Below are 15,429 nucleotides of genomic sequence, written 5' to 3'. Positions count from 1 at the left end.
CCTCGGCGCACACTCAAACATCCAATCACAGAGCTTGAGGACTATCACGGGGTTTGTCAAGCGAAGCGGAGATAATACTTACTTCCGGGTGTAACATTCTCTAAAGAAACTAAATCAAATCAAATTTTATTTGTAGAGCACATTTAAAAACGATTTTGGTCGAGCCAAAGTGCTGTACATGTAATTTAAACACATAAAAACACATTACATCACAATAAAAGACAATAAATCACAACAGATAAAAACAACACATGGAACAGTCAGGAGTCGTGACCCCACTCTAACTAGAAGGCCAGAGAGAAGTAGTGTGTCTTCAGTGTGGATTTAAAAGCCCCTAGGGTCTGGGCCGACCTCACATGGAGGGGAAGAGTGTTCCAGAGCCTGGGGCCAGCTGCTGCGAAGGCTCGGTGCCTTCAGGTTTTGAGCCTGGTCTTAGGCACTACCAGCAGCAGCTGGTCAGCAGATCTTAAGGCTCTGCCTGGGGTGTAGCGCTGGAGGAGTTCAGCTATATAGGCCGGAGCCAACCCATTTAGTGCTTTAAAAACAAATAAAAGGATTTTAAAATCAATTCTGAACCGGACTGGAAGCCAGTGTAGTGAGGCCAGAATTGGGGTGATGTGGTCACGCTTTTTGTGGCCAGTCAGTAGACGTGCAGCTGCGTTTTGGACTAGCTGCAGGCGTTTAATTGATGCCTGGTCCATACCCACATACAGAGTGTTACAATAGTCCAGTCTTGAGGTCACAAAGGCGTTAATAACCCTTTCCAGGTCTTTAAAAGATAAATACGACTTGGTTTTGGCCAATAGTCTTATTTTAAAAAAGCAGGATTTTACTACGGTGCTGACCTGCTTGTCAAATTTAAAAGTGCTATTGAAGGTCACTCCAAGGTTCATGACAGAGGGGAGGATGTTTTTACTTAGGGAGCCCAGAATATCAACCGGAGAGGCTGGAGGTTGGGGTCCAAAAAAGATTACCTCGGTCTTGCTCTCATTGAGGTTGAGGAAGTTTTTGCTCAGCCAGGATTTTATCTCTGTTAAGCAGTCCATCAACTGCTGTAGTGAGTTGACATTTGCTTTGAGAGGCAGATAGATCTGTACATCGTCCGCGTAGCAGTGGAAGGGAATATTGTGTTTCGTGAGAATTGAACCTAGGGGCAGTATGTACAGTAAAAAGAGGATGGGGCCCAGAATTGAGCCTTGGGGGACCCCACAGGTAAGAGGGGCTTTGGCAGAGGAGAAGGCACCTAGCTGCACTAAAAAGCTACGGTCTGTCAGGTAAGACCTGAACCATGCAAGGGCAGAGCCTGTGATGCCTGCGGACTGTTCAAGCCGTGACAACAGGATGCTATGGTCCACAGTGTCAAAGGCAGCTGTCAGGTCTAACAGCACCAGGACAGCTGGGCTACCTGAGTCGGCGGCTAGGAGCAGATCATTAAAAACTCTTGAAAGGGCTGTTTCAGTACTATGCATGGGTTTAAAGCCTACTTTAAAAACTACTATGAGCTGCTCCGACCTTCGGTCCTGACGGACTCCAACTTGTGTTTTTTAATCAAACAAATAAATAAACACAAGGATAATTATGTGTTATTGTTGAGTAAATAACAGTGTGTGGTTTAGAAAATAATACAAAATTAGAAGGAAAAAACGATGAAACAATACAGATTTCAGTAGTCTGAGCCCCTACTCTCCCCATAACTGACGGCAACAAAAGTCCTACATTATTCAATTAAAATAAAGAAGTAGACTTTGACGGACAGGCAAAGTGAGGTTCAGATTTTTGAAGATTTCCGTTTTGCTGAAACTGGATGAAGTGGACTTGTATCGTTGTGCTGTGTGCCGTCAGGCTGCTCTGCTCTGATGTCGCAGCGCAGAATCAGGCCTGCGTGCCAAATCATGAGGTGGAGTGCTTTGTACCGGCGGACCATCTGAATGCGTCTGGTTCAGTCAGCGTTGATGTGTGTGTCGAAATGGGAGTGAGTCCCTGGTCCTACCCAAGCTTTCTGAGGCTGATTCAGAGGAGTACACGCTGAGATGTGAAACCAGCGACGGGGCCAGTTCCTCAATGAATGTGTCTCTGAAAGTAGCATTGAAACATCCCTCAAAACCAAAGCTGACAATTGACAAAGATGATATCCGATTGAAATCCCCTTCTTTGACTTGCATCTCTGAAAACTGCCCTAAGCCCACTCTCAAATGGACTGGAAACAAAGATGGGAAAGTTGTTTCTGCAAACAGTGAACATACACAAAGCCATATATCCACCAGTATATATTCTGAGACAGGAGTGATGTGCTGTGCCACTAACGCTAGAGGACAAGAATACTCCCAACTGTATGACTATGACCTGGACAGTGAATTCATGAAAGATGATGAGGTTTCTAATTTGACTGTGAGCCCTGGTGAGCCTTTACTCCTTCGCTGTCGAGTGAAACACCCGTTTATGAGGATTGAACTTGGGTGGGAAAAGGGCAGAAAAAAATTGGACATCGGAACATTTAATCTGCATTAAATCTGACACACGTGGAGGAAGTTGGATGCACTACCTGTTTATCGAATCAGCGAGCAGTGACCACAGTGGCACTTATACCTGCAGGACACCAGAGAAAAAAACAAAGTCCGTCAACATTCAGGTCCAAGCTGAGGGTTTCCTCTCCGTCCAGCTGAATAAAAGCAAGATCCTCCCCGCTCACGACGCCTCCACATCCTGTCTGCAGGCCAGTGTTTAATACCACCCTGTGCTGGAGAAGTGCTACTGGGAGACTCCTGATAAAACAAAGATTGAATGCACAAAAAATACTTGGATTACAAAACACAGGACTGTGAAGCTATGTGTCACACTCAAATCCGGAGATTATAAATTACACATGGAAGCTGGAGGACTAAAAGAAACCAAAACCATATCAGTGTGTGTTGCAGACCCACCAAAGCTCAGATTCACGAACATCAATAACACCTTCACTTTTGAGACTGTGGCTCTTGTGCCGGCAAATTATACCTGGAAGACCTGTGTTTTGTCCAATGACAGCTGTGACACTGAGTCTAACTGGAATGAGATCCCAGGAGCGTCTCACACAGACTCTGACGTCTCCTGTCAGAAGACCATCAGGAGCTCGCTGAGCAGAAGTCAAGCAAAAGAAAACTATTTATGGTTCTGCCTGACAAACTCACTCGGCTCCTGGTGCCAAAACGGCTACATAATAGACAACCCCCATACACTAATGGTCTCCGGAGTTTTAGCTGCTCCAAATCTTGACAGCAAAAGCTTGCTGCTGCTGAAAGTTGGCAGTTTGCTTCTGGTCATGGCTTTGGCAGTAGTTAGCGTGGTGCTCATTTACTTTGTCAAAAAGAAGAAACCTCAGTATCAGCCTCAGCTTCAGATGATCCAGATGGTTGGACCCAATGACAATGATTACATCTACATTAACTTCAAGGACTTTGGTTACGACAAGCAATGGGAGTTCCCCCGGGAGAACCTGGAACTGGGTCCAAAACTGGGCTCTGGGGCTTTTGGCACGGTGGTCCAAGCTACGGCTTACGGCATCAACAAGGCTGGAGTCTCGCAGCAGGTGGCCGTCAAGATGCTTAAAGAGAAACACCAGACTGTGGAGAACGAGGCCCTGATGTCCGAGCTGAAGATGCTGACTCACATTGGTCACCACGCAAACATTGTTAAATTTCCATAGACCCCCATGTTAAAATGCCCAACTTCACAGCAAAATAAAACATGTTTCTACCCATGGATGCAATAAATATTATTATGGATATAGTTAGATTCCACCTTCATGATTATGAATCTGTGAGTGAATTGTTTTCTAACACAACCCTTTTATTTATATTAGGTCTTACAGTTTTTGCATAAATTAGGGCGTGGTCACATTGAGTGACGGCTCTGTCAAGTGACTGCTGCTGTTAGCTACTTGTCTCTCTGCTACCTGGTCAGTTCATCCAGGAAACACAACTTGACCCCGGCCGTGTTTGTTTGTTCTTCATGCTTATATATCGGACTATTGGGAGTCTCTCTGCGGGTGAAACAGACAGTGCATGAATGCGGTAAGTGAAATTTGAGTACTTTATTTACGTGTGAATGATTTTAATCAGCTACGTAATGAATATTAAGGCTTGGGTTAGCGTGTAAGCGAGTGGTAGCTACATCGGTGCTAACGATGCTAATCGTAGCCTCCAAGTTAAAATAATAGACTGCATATATATAAAGGTTAAAACAAAATAGACAAGTGTTAAGCGTTAAGTGGGATAATACTGTAGAACAAACGGCTTCTGTTTGAGGTTGGTAAAATAAGGTCATCCTTGTAACTTAGATATTTTATTATGTAGGTAGGAACTGTATGCATCGCTAAGGTTCATTTAAATCCACTATGCTCGAGTATGTAGACAAGCTAATGTCGAAGTAGTGTATGTGAAATCAACCTCACAATAAGATGTGTGTATATTACAATTATTAATGTCATATTTCAAGATGATTACTTAGATATTACAATATGGTTGGTTGAGCTGGAGTTTATTATTGAGCTTACACGTTAACGTCACAGTCATCTGAAGAACGAACCCAAACCTTGTTGTTTTTATTAATTGCATTACCAAATTTGTATCAAATAAACAGTAAGCATTGGTAACACAACTTCCAAAGTTACAGTAAAATAAAAAGGACCCTGACTCGGACAATACACAATCCAACATGTTCAACAGAAGATAATCAGTTATATTGTTTGTTGACTTTAATACACTGATATACATTCCATTAAACAATACTAAATACTAGATCACCTACACATCAGTTAAGTTGAGGGGTTTTTCCATGCAAAAGGTTACATTTAGATGTTAACAAGCAATATTACTTTGTCAGCTTTCTAATTTAATGTATTGAAGGCAAATATATTTAACACATAGTGAGAACTGCTACTATTTATCTCTCAATATTGTCTGTAAAAAACGTGGTAAAAGTTATTATTTCAGTGAGACAACAGAGCAAGCTTCTACAGTTGCACTACGTTTTGATAACAGTTAAATATTATTTTGATAATAACATATATTTCAATGTTGATGAACTTCATACTGTTCATTCATAATCTGATTGTCTTTGTAGCTCACTGTTGAAATAAAAAAAAAACATTACAATTACAAAATAATTATATCTGCAGCCCCTAAACACACAAACACACCGCTTTCATAAATAACACACTTGTTCTGCAATAATATGTTTTCTGTTTCCTGTAATTTTTGTTAGGAAAGGACATGCCTGACACGACTCAGCTTTTTCTCCTTCTCTGAGGGTCAAGAAGAACATCCAAGAGGAACATTAAAAGCTGATGTTATGAGATGTTAAGACCAGTACAGGACATTCACTAAGAAACTACTTATATTGTGAAAACACAGTCAGCTGATCGAATGCACCTATTTCCACATCTACACTCCATCAGCTGATTATTTCTATTTGCCTCACTTTATGAGCTTCACATCACCTGTGCCTTGTACCGCAGAGTTTGCAACGTCACAAATAAATGGGGCCAATCTTCAGTCAGATGTGAATATGTGATCTTACATTTTCAGTAAGAATAATGGACGAAAGGAGTGCAAATACAAATGAACCAAAAGTTAATCAAACATGTTTTAAATAAAAAGCACATATGGACAGAAGGTGTAAACCTATTAAATGTATAAGTAAACACATTTAGTCAAATAAAGTGACAGACTAGGCCTGTGCAATTGGTATCAGCTTTGCCCAGCATGGGCTCCTCCATCAGGCCTGGTCCTCCTCATTTCATTTCAAACCTTTATTTAACCATATTGGTCCCATTGAGATCATAGATCTCTTTTTCAAGGGAGACCTCGCTGAGGAAAGACCCTCAGTCCTCTCCAAACCAACAGACAGGACGTCCATCACAAGGAGGTTTCTCCCTGAAGTCTCTGCAGCTCTCTGGACACCACGCTGTCTCAATCTGTCCATCACACAGAGGTTTCTCCCTGAAGTCTCTACAGCTCTCTGGACACCACGCTGTCTCAATCCGTTCATCACACGGAGGTTTCTCCCTGATGTCTCTGCAGCTCTCTGGACACCACGCTGTCTCAATCCGTCCACACTGAATATGAGAGGGGAAAAATGAAAATAATAAATGCTTTAGACCAGGGGTGCCCAACCTATTTTGAACCGAGAGCTACTTTTAAAGCTGCCAGTCTGCCGAGATCTACCAGTCCAAATAGAGAGGCGTAGCTATTACTGACAGCCTACTACCAGGTAAATACACACTTCTACTTGTATAAAACTGACCTTTGTACGATTAATACTTCATAAAATACTGCAGATCCTTTATCTTACCTCTTTCTAATCTACACACATACAAGTATTTAACTGAAGTTACACAACAGTGTTGTTGATACAGAGTTGGAGTTTATTCACACGTCACATACTACAGTGGGTAATGTTTTCAAGAAACATTGAACAGTGCTGCCACATATGACACAGGGAAAAAAGAAAATACTCTGAACCCTTTCTTTGCCATTACAATTAGGCTTACTAATAAGACAACTAAGATCTGAAGCTACACAGGAATCTGCTGCCAAAGTGCAATAAAAAAGACAAAATTAATAGAATCAAACCCTTTTTTTGTTGCATTTTAATAGAGTATAAAAATAAATGCCTTTAAAATAGGATGCAAGCAACACTAGTTTCTTAACCTGAATTGATAATAGACTATAATAAATTTAAGTTTGCATTCTTATACCATTTTGTACAATAATTATAATGAATAAGTTCAAACAAACTAAAGCTTATAGCTGATTAATAACGGTATCTAACTTGAATTATTATTATATCAAAAACCTGTTGAAATGCTACTGTTAGTTTTACTGTCCCCAAAAAGCGCGTCGCAGCCTCCAGGAATACTTCTTTCACAACTTCGCCGTCTTTGAAAGACTTCATGTGTTTCGCAAGAACGTGACTGACACGATAAGATGCTATGGTAGCAGCCTTGCTCTTGTTGTTGGGCCTGGTGAAAATTGACTGCTGTGCATTTAGCTGTCCTTTCAGGCCCCTCCCCTTTTGGGAGCGTAGGGCAGAATTAGGAAGGAATTTCGTCTAGTAGCGTTTGTGCACTGTTTTGAAATACCGCTCCTAAATTACCCTTCTTCGATAAAGCCACGCTCGCATTGCAGATGAGACAGATGGACTTTCAATTGGAATAGATACAAAAATAATCATCCTCCCACTCGGAGTGAAAATTATATATTTTGGGCTTTTTTGCTTCAGCCATAATTACGGTCTTGTGTGTGTGCGGACTGTCACTCCTGTTGACACGGACAACGTCAGCGAAATAGTGCCCACTGCCCACCAGCCACGCCCCGACACATGGGGTCACGACTGCCAATCACAAAGCTTTGGTGCGTTCAAGTGCATTATTCTGGCACGGGAAGATTATGTTATAGGACATTAACGATAAAACAGAATATTGTTGTTCTATTTTTAGACACTAACATAGTACCCCATGTGTTACATATCAAAATGTTCAGGACAATCTCTGGTCTTGCTATATATGCATATTACTCACCTTGGAGCACTGTTTGATCAGATAAGTAGCTCAAAAGCTTAAAATTTGACATCCGATTTTCGGAAATTCTTCAAAACTCTTGTGAAAACACAAATGTACTCATGTAATCGAATTGTTTTGGTGGTTTAGATTTGGTTACAAAAGCAGTGAAATATTTAAATTACACTGTATATAAATGTGTTATTTATGTATAAAATGAAAAAAGTTTAATTCGAATTTTGAGTAAAATAGGTGTTTATTACTCTACTTTCACCACAAGAGGGACTGAGATATATTAGGACTGAATAATGACTTCATATTACATACCAAGGTTCATGTGATGTGTACAAATACAAATTGAGCATTCAACCTTTTTATTATAAATATGTTTTTTTCAACCAACTATTTATATAAATATAAGAAACTGGAAAATCTAACTATTTACAATATTGAACATCATAACTTTCAACCAACTATTCATTATAAATGTCAAGACAGTGTCAAGGTCTTTGTCCGTCTTCCAAGACAGTGGGTCTGGCTGCTGTGTAGGTGGGGGTGATGGTGCATGGGCTGCTGTGTAGGTGGGGTGTACAAGTGCTATACGAGACCTCCACGAGACCTCCTTGCTGGCTGGGTTGAAGGTGATGGCTGTGGTGGAGCCTTTGTGCTCAGGTGTATCTTGACCTGGTGGCAGCCGCAGATGGAGGTGGAGGCAGCTGTAGTGATGCTGGTCTGCTGGTCCTTGGTGGTGATGGCTCTGGTGAAGGCCCTTGAGCCACAGTAGATCTTGACCTGGGGGCCGGCACAGATGGATGTTGTGGCTGCTGGATAAACGCCGCCTGTGGGCCACTAGGCCCAGACAGCTGTGAAACATCTCTGTCAAACAAATTAAAATGTAGGACAATAATTACAACTAATTTCATTGAAATAAAGTTCAAGTAAAATGTTGCTCAAGCACAAATAACAATGCACACATAAAAAGAAAGTTTGGGAGGTTGGAGAAGGAGTCTCTCTCGATCTCTCTCTCACACACACAGGTATTTCCAGTTACTTTACATTCAGTATAAAATCACAGACACACATATACATAGGCTACATCTGATTACAAAGTCTCATCTGTACAGGACGGTAAAATAATAACAGGCACACATCAATAAATCTATGACAAAGTCTCATCTGTACAGAACAGTATGATAAAATAATCGATGGCAAAAACATGTCACTGTAAATTTCTCCGTTGTGGGATGAATAAATGATTAATTTAATCATCTACACATGTAATCTCACTTTTACACACCAAAATAACGTTAACACAGAGTAAACGTTTGCTAATGGAGTCTATTTTGTCCCAATAAAAAGTTCATGACTATCGATAAAAAATATATATCAATAAACCTATTGTTCATTTTTGCGGTATTCCCCACACATTGCCAGTACACTATTACTGTAATATTTACACTTACCCATGTCCAAATGGAGCCTTGTTGTTGTCTTTGTATTCTTCTTCTTCAGAAGAGTCGAAGACTTCAGGTTCTGAGGCTCTATCTTCACTGCTGCTAGCGAAAAAAATCTCTAGCGAAGTCGGCAACTGTAATGTTTTTTTTAGCCATTTTCTCTGTCTCTCTCTCTCTCCTCACAGACGTAAACTGATGGGAGACACGTGGTTTATGTTTTTTTTACTTGGTGGGTGATTTCTCGATGTCCATTGGTCATTTCAGACCATGATGGCTGCTGGCCGAGATTTCCTTGACGGACACACAAATCCACCAATCCCACACAGTGTAAAGTCAAGCTGCTTTGAGCGGCCATATTGGCTGCTGTGCCATGGTTACAGTCTCACAGGAGATACCGCTGGAAAGCTACTCTTCCAGCAATTCCGCGGATATCTGAATCATATTTCTACTCTTTATAATCGAAAATATATGATTCATTACGTAAAATTCTGCGCACCTGGACGCAAAAGTATCAACCATAGCGACGCGGTCAAATCCTCAGTTTATCATTTATAACAACATACTAACAAGCTACGGTCTAATTACGCAACCAAGTAGTATGTTTCGGGCCTGCGTATTTTTGTCCGGTCGGGTCTTGGAAGACTGGAAGCTGTGTGGTTCATAAAAACATGTTCTTACTCAATATCAAGCCACGATTATTGTTTTTATTTTAAATCGTATAATGTCTTTTTTTGCCGTCTGTGAGGAAAATAAATGGGGCTCAGAGCCTCAGAATACTGAAATCTGTATTTATTTTTTTCCTTCTAATTTGTTATTATTTGTGACCCGCTCTATCGAAATCAGTCAAAAGTCGCAACGGCTCATTTAAAAAATAAACGTGGATTTGTGTAAAAAATCTAGTTTTTCAGGGTTTGGGTGTTTTGTTTGATTTTAAATAAACAAAGTCTTGGCTTTCAGAACATGAAACTGTTATTGCCAAAATCTCATGATAAAACATTTTTGAAGCTTGTAAAGGGAAGAAGAGGCACCTCTCAATTTGCACCCTGCTCTTCTGCAGCGCCGCTTCCCCTCCCTCCGGCTGAAATTATGAAGTAAGGGCGTATAGTAATCATAGATAACACGACAGGGTCCGGGACAGTTTGTTTTCAAATAAACAAAGTATTGGCTTTCAGAATATTAAACTTGTTTCAGCAAGTGCGTTGGATGAATAGTTGATGATAAATACAACTTTGAAGCTTGTAACGGCATAATTACAAGCGGAGAACGGAGTCATTTACCATCACAGCAAGCATAGCAACAGCCGGTGTTTCTTGTGAGTGTTTCCCTGGTACACAAACACAATACACACAAACGCAAAAATACACAAACACACACACACACACTCGCGAGCTTCCCCCAGATCAGTAATACAAACGAAAATGTGTCTTCGGGTCAATGTGACTGATTTCGATAGAGCAAGTCACATTTGGTTTAGGCACGAAACATACTACCAGTAGAAATACATTGCTTTTAAAATCGCTCTGTGTCGAATCAATAGATTGTATTTCGTGACTATAACACGAAATGCCGTGAGTGCTTCATCCTCTGAACACCACAGGATGGCGACTGTAACGCACATAACATAGGTACGCTCCTCTGAAATGATTGTCCCCTGCAATTATTATTATCCCTCATCGAGTTCGCTATTCAGCTTAAACAAACGTAACATGCAACGTTAGCCTAATTTAAAATGCTCTACTACGGCGTACCTTTCATGTGGCTCGTCAGCGCACACTCTCCCATCGTTATTTTTTGCAAACTTTGCAGGAGGCTACTCGTGGGCTTGACCCTCGTCTTAGCCATGGCTTGTATTTGTCTTCTGCTAGCCAACGCTCGTTGAAACTGAAACCTCCTGGCATACCGTCATCTATCACTCTCATCAGAATGCCCAAGTCACACGTAACAAAAACACTTGCAGGTCACGCTCATAGCACGGGACAACACATCCTCACTCCCAGATCGGCCTATGTTGACGTTATGTCAAGTCCCCTGTCGGCTTTTTCCAACGCAAGGGGCGGGGCCTTAGCGTCCATTTTCAGCTTTCCGGGATGTCCATATGCTTCTATGGACGCTCATGGAAGCACGGCATTCGTTTGTGTCGGCTGCCCTTAAAGGCAATGTGAGCGTCCATTCTCATTGGATAACAGAGAATTGTACACCCGGAAGTAAGTATTCCCCTTACTGTCGATTGATTTTACAGTGATATCTGCACTACTCATCGACTAAAAAACACCAGATTATCCTTGTTAATTACACAACATTGATTGGTTTAAATTGTGTGCAATGCTTTTGTATTTTTCCCCTTCGATTCGGAGAAACAAATGTGTTTTCGGAGTAAAGGATGGCAGAAGACACTACACTACCCAGAATCCCCAGCTATCGTTTGGACTACACCATGTGCTCTATTTGACATCACGTGATCTTCAAATTTCTCCCTGCAGAAAAAAAAACATGGCCGAACTTCGTTTTAATCTCGATGGAAAATGCCTATTTTAAAGTTAGTTTGGCCATTAAAATGCGTTTTGATGTATTTGATGCGAGAAATATGAGTTGTTATTTCAGATTATGTGTGCAGTGGATGTACATGATCTTTAGTTTGCTAGTTATTACGAAGATTACTTCAGGAAATTGCGTCCATAACGTTTTCATTGTTACCAAGGTGGTTGCTAGGGACGCTGCTATCGATATTATTTCTGTTATGTTGTGTAACTGTTTAATGGTGTTATCTTTATTGCTACCCCCTTCCCCGTCAATGTATAGTGTTGGTCCACAGCGCAAACATATTAGTTCGACAAACTCCGCATCTAAAGATAGCCTACGTTATTTTCCCCTGTGCAATTCCAGTCTCACATCTCACAGCACATCGTCATTAACAAATAACGGAAACAGACCGAAAACATTTAAAAAAAATACAATAATACTTTATTCCGAGTGTGCTTGCTTTTCTCTTTGGAAGTCATCACATAACGGCATTGTAATACACGGTTCGGCTGCATTAAATATTACATATCTGCCGTAGTTCTGTATTTATAGAGCCCTGATGAGACTTATAGACAAACATGAGGAACTGAAAACGTGACGTGGATCATCAATATATCAGCCATTAAACAACATCTTACATTTCTTTTCACACAATACGTCTCCTTGCAGTATCAACACTAATTCGGCTGACTTTTATATTTGATCCAATTGGTAGATAGGCTGTATTTACACCATAAAGGTGCACAGCTGATATAAAGGGACACCTAGTGGTTAAAGCATGTTATTGAATTTCATTATTTTTATTATTAGATATTAATAGGATCCCTATAAAGTATATTAATTACTCGTTATTCTCTACTAATAGTTAATTAAAGACTGTATATAATGACTATTTTGCACATCCCTTTCAAGATTTTCTAAGGTTTATTGACATATCATATAGGCCTACACAACTATGGTGTAGTTATAAATTGAATGAAAAACTTGGGTCGCAGGTTTCTCAATAGTGCATTACAAGACATCTATCAATATTTGTGCATACCTCCAGCAATGTTAACTATGTTGAAGCAATTATTTTAACTGATATTATACATACTGTATTATACTCTTATAAGATGTATGTAGATATTTCATCTCCGACCTTGTCAGGTATTGAACAATCATTAAATAAAGAACACAGAATTGTTGAATATAAAACACAGAATTTGTGTGATTATACTAAATGATTTACAAATAAACACCACTGCATTTTAACTGTAACACATGCTGATGTAACGCAAATGTTCCAACTTGAGATCAATAAAGTATATCTTATCTTAAGCTGATCGATGGCTACTGCCATATTTGCAAAATGTGCCTCTGAACCTTAACAAGTGCATGTTTCAGGCTTATCAATTAATGTAATGTAATGTTATCAATTAACAACAGGGGTCACAAACATAAGACCAGCTGTTAAATAAAGCTCTTCTGACCTTAGCTGGCATGTGTGTATATATATTAATGCTGCCCATTATGGGCACAAGCTATTTTCACCCATTATTTAATTATATGTTTTAAATGTGAGTGTTTCCTATCCCCTAAACCTCCAGGGATGTACACAGTTTAATACTGGCAACTTCTTATTATGGGAAATACGAAAACGTCTTTTAAAACTACAACTCCAAGTAGAGACGTGCCATAGATACAGAACATGTTGCGGAACAGAATAGCCAGCATTTGTAGTTCTGGGGACAGGGTGGGGGAGGGGGGGACGCGGTGGACCCGTTCAAATCCAGTTTTGGACAGTCTGCCGTGATTCCATCCCATTTCAAGTGCTGTTCGAGAATCGGCGTAACCCTCGGAGCACACTCTCCAATCACAGAGCTTGAGGACTATCACGGGGTTTGTCAAACAGAGCACATGGTGTAGTCCAAACGATAGCTGGGGATTCTGGGTAGTGTAGTGTCTTCTGCCATCCTTTACTCCGAAAAAACATTTGTTTCTCCGAATCGAAGGGGAAAAATACAAAAGCATTGCACACAATTTAAACCAATCAATGTTGTGTAATTAACAAGGATAATCTGGTGTTTTTTAGTCGATGAGTAGTGCAGATATCACTGTAAAAATCAATCGACAGTAAGGGGAATACTTACTTCCGGGTGTACAATTCTCCGTTATCCAATGAGAATGGACGCTCACATTGCCTTTAAGGGCAGCCGACACAAACGAATGCCGTGCTTCCATGAGCGTCCATAGAAGCATATGGACATCCCGGAAAGCTGAAAATGGACGCTAAGGGCCCCCCCCCTTGCGTTGAAAATGGACGCTAAGGCCCCCCCCCCCTTGTGTTGGAAAAAGCCGACAGGGGACTTGACATAACGTCAACATAGGCCGATCTGGGAGTGAGGATGTGTTGCACGGGAAGGCCGGAGCGGAGCTGTTTTATGTAAAAGTGAAGCAATTAAGCTCGCTCGGACTTCTTTATTTTTCTTTTGATCTAAAAAGTGAAGTAAAGCATTTACAATTTCAAGCACTTTATTCCAAATTCAAGCACCATTTCCAAAATTCAAGCACTTTTCAAACCTTGAAAACACCTCGTACAATTTCAAGCATTTTCAAGGATTTCCAGCACCCGTACGAACCCTGGATAGAGGAATGTTATCTGGGTGGTTTTCTAAAGAAAGATGTTAAAGTGTGCTAAAAAAATAAAAGGTCTTTGTTGTGCAGACGGAGTCACGCACATACCCAACATCTCTCATTTTGTATGCCATACAAGGATAGCAAGAGAAAAAAACAAGTAAGAAAACAATGGCTTTATGCATATTTAATCTGAGCAAGGAAAGAGGGATACAAATCATTCTGTTTGCGGTCCAGGCACTTAAGTGGTGTGAGTTTGTTTATTTTATGGCTCTACACTATGAAGAGAGTGCAGTAAAGGGTTTTATATTACCATAGGAAGGATGAAAACAACACGACCATGACTACTGGTCCAGTCTTTACAGTCCAAAGTTTGTCTATTTGCGCTACTTTTATGGTTTTATAATAAAGTGAACTTGTGAGAAATAATTGAGACACTCAGAGCTGAAATTATATCAATTTAGCCTAGCCTCGTGCTCTTAAAATGCCTTTTCAGTGGCTTCTTTGCTCGAGCTCTTCCACAATAATGTTGCTAAGTGCTATAAAAAAGAGTCTAATTTGACCAGTGGTGTAATTTAAAACTCTACTTTACCTGACACACTTTTCTCCTTCATCTGCGCTGGTATTTTATGTCCATATAACAGTCAGAATCGAAATTCCCTTGCAGATATACTGGTTGTAGCTACACCGGTCCAATAAATAAGGCCATAAACATACTGATGTCTTTTGAAGGTTTATTCTCTCCCTCTTGCTCTCATTCTCCGAAGTGTTGTGAGTTTTCATAGCATGTTTAATACTTAAAAACGAAAGTTAGTTATAATCAAATATAATCAAATATATTCTTGTATAACCCACAATGAACATGCTTCATATTTTAGGGTTTTCTATAGTACAGTATAAACAAAACAAAGTGGTTTGTGTAGGTTGAGTGTGTAGGGGAAAATGATATATGGGTGTCTGTGAAAAGAATTGGCCGTTTTTCTCTCTCTCTCCTCTGGCAGCAGTACCCAGGGAGGGGGGGGGGGGGGTTTAGGCCATAAAGCTATGGAACATGTCGAGTCATGTTTTTAGCCCTGTACAGTAGAAGCCATGCCCAGTTTTTCCTGATGTGGGTGTGGAAGAGGCGTTTTGGAAAATATTATCGGGGTTTTTGTGCATAAAAGACAGGGGTGAGAGTAAAAAGCTCCAGAGCTGGGTTAATAGCTCTCGGTAAGGTCCTTCTAGACGGGGTAAATATCTCTCGAATTTATTGGTTGTTGGCTGAGTGGAATGATTTGATGAGAGAAAGTGTATGAACCTTTA

At 40.4% G+C, this 15,429-nt stretch overlaps 1 pseudogene; it reads left to right on the top strand.

Annotated features, from left to right (window-relative positions):
• The first annotated feature begins 1,804 nt into the window (after positions 1-1,804).
• Positions 1,805-3,682, top strand: LOC117558760 (annotated as a pseudogene).
• Positions 3,683-15,429: the final 11,747 nt, after the last annotated feature.

This window comes from Gymnodraco acuticeps, unplaced genomic scaffold (assembly GCF_902827175.1).
Source record: "Gymnodraco acuticeps unplaced genomic scaffold, fGymAcu1.1, whole genome shotgun sequence".
NCBI lineage: Eukaryota > Metazoa > Chordata > Actinopteri > Perciformes > Bathydraconidae > Gymnodraco > Gymnodraco acuticeps.
This window is presented reverse-complemented; position numbering and strand designations above follow the sequence as displayed.